The following is a 2,502-nucleotide window of genomic DNA, read 5'->3' as shown; positions in this document are numbered from 1 at the left end:
CTCTCGGGACCTTGGGCACGCCCGCACCACCAGGGCCGGGACTCGAACTCCAGTCGACTACGTGGGAGTCCAGCAACATAGCCATTACAGTAACTGCTGTTCCCAATAAAATACTTCTTTTTAAAAAAAGTGAAACGAGAGGCTGCGGTAGTGTTAGAAGGGGAGGGGTGCGGGAAGTCACCCCTGCTCTCTGGGACAGGCAGAAGTATCCACCGATCTCAGGGGACCTGCGGTCTGAATGACTGAGCAAGCAGCAGCCGGGGGGAAAAGCGTCTTCAGCAGAAGGAACGGTAGGTGCAAAGCTCCTGCGCTGGGAGGTCTGGAAGAAAGCCCTGCCCCTGGGGGCGCTGGGAGGGCAGGAGGCTGGGAGGGCCAGGGCTGGGGCGCACCGGCACCCTTAGACCTCAGCAAGGAAGGAGAACAGCACCCCCCCATCCACCACAGACCCCGGATGATTTAAGCCGGTGGAGCAGGCGGTACGATCAGAAGCACAGACCCAGAGCGCCCTCCAGCGGCTGCACACGGCCTGGCCGCCGAGGTGGGACTGCAGGCTGGAGAGGGGACCTCCCTTCCTGGACGCGAGGGTCGGGGACCCGGGTCGGTGATGCTGACCTGGGCAAGGACGGCGACAGCGATGGGGAGGAGAGGAGGAGCCCAGCTGGGCGTGTCTTAGAGGGAAACAGAATGTACGGAGGGAGGGCGGGAAGTTGGACGCCCGACTCTCAGTGGACTCACGGGCGTGGGAAATCTGCAGGAGGTGTTGGGGGTGCCGGACCGCGCAACAGCATAGGAGTCCCCATGGACACGGGTGCCTCCCACCTGCCAGGAGGAAATCTAGTTTCCACTGGCGGGGAAGGCGTGGTCTTTTAGAAATCCCCCCAAGGGTGGGAGAGCCGGCTGGTGGCATGGTGGTTAAGGGCACTGAACTGCCACATGGCCGAGGGTGGTTCGAGTCCTGGTCCTGGCAGCTTGCTTTCTCACTTTCCCTCTCTCTCTCTCATGCGTGCTCCCATTCTGTCCCTCTCTGGTCAAATTAAAATAAATAAAGTTAAAAAAAAATAACTCTTAAAAAAATCTCCCCCAAGGGAAGATGGATCACAGTAACTTGGTTTAAAAGCCAAACTGTTGGGTTCCCATGGGGAGGAAGAGAGAGAACGAAGAGGGTGTTGCAGAAGTGGCTGCACTCATTAGGACGGTGTTTGCTCCTCTCTCTCCCTCTCTCTCTGTCTCTATCTGGTAAGCACACATGCCCTCTGGTAGTGCCCAACAAAACAGAGGGGCCGGAACCAGGAGATAGCGTAATGGCTATGTCGCTGGACTCCCACATAGTCAACCGCAGTTCAAGTCCCGGACCCGGTGGCTTAAACTCACACCAGGTGCATGTGAATGCATGTCCAAGATCCCGAGAGGAGAATGGAGGAGAAGGGACTGCAGCGTGGCCATCCCCCCTGGGGGGTAATTTCTCATTTTCTGTCTCTCTGTCTCTGTGGTGAGCACATGCCTTATAGCAAAAATTTCTCAAAGAACGAAAAAAATAGTAGGGGTGACATAAAGGCATCTTTAGAACACAAAGTCTAAATGACTTTACCACCCAAAGACCCTCAGTGAAAGAACATATTAAAGGGTGAACTCAGAAGGAAAAAGTGAAAGTCAAGAAGCAATGGCGGCCCGGCCTGGTGATGCAGTAAAATGAGCTACAGTGCTGGAAGCCATATGGGCCACCCCGAGTTCAGATCCCAAGGTCAGCTTGACAGCACGTGCATGTGTACTGACACCCAAGATTCTGAAAGGCCAGAGGGCTGGAAGACTGGAGTCATGCTGTGATGAGACCCTGTGGGGGAATACGTCTCTTTCTCTCTTGCATGCACATGTGGTTTGGGTGAACTGGGTATAAAGAACAGTTTGCGATCAACTGAGAAAGCTGAATGTGGTCTAGGATCAGAAGAGCTTACAATAGATGGAAGTGGAAAAATAGCACAGCTGGCTAAAACAGCAGGTTATAAAACAGGATGTTCCTCCCGACCCCGTCACCTAACAGATACACACACACTCATTTCAGTGACCTATGGGTGGTGAGGATGACACATTTTTATGTCTTTATTTTGGATTATTTTGCTTTCGATTTTACTTTGTATATCTAATTTTGCACCACACACATGTTTCATTTTGCAGCAATAAAATGTTTAAAACACTGAATGTTGGGACCAGCAGTTGGCATAATGGCTATGTTGCTGGACTCTCATGTAGTTGATCGCGGTTCAAGTCCCAGACCCGGTGGCTTAAACTCATGCCGGGCGTGTGTGCGTGCGTGCCCAAGATCCCGAGAGGAGAATGGAGGAGAAGAGATTGCAGCGTGGCCATCCCCCCTGGGGGGTGATTTCTCGCTTTCTGTCTCTCTGTCTTTCTCTCTCTTTCGGGCGAGCGCATGTGCCCTATAGCAAAAAACGCTCAAGAAAAAAAAAAAAAAAAAAAAGAAAAAACAAAAAACAGGGGGCGGGAGCT

At 52.8% G+C, this 2,502-nt stretch overlaps 1 protein-coding gene across 1 annotated transcript in view; it reads right to left on the bottom strand.

Moving 5' to 3' along the window:
• Positions 1-2,502, bottom strand: part of GRIP2 (glutamate receptor interacting protein 2) — a 50,416-nt gene that overhangs the window by 3,102 nt on the left and 44,812 nt on the right.

The sequence above is a fragment of the Tupaia chinensis genome, unplaced genomic scaffold (assembly GCF_000334495.1).
Source record: "Tupaia chinensis unplaced genomic scaffold, TupChi_1.0 Scaffold000704_1, whole genome shotgun sequence".
NCBI classification, from domain to species: domain Eukaryota; kingdom Metazoa; phylum Chordata; class Mammalia; order Scandentia; family Tupaiidae; genus Tupaia; species Tupaia belangeri.
This window is presented reverse-complemented; position numbering and strand designations above follow the sequence as displayed.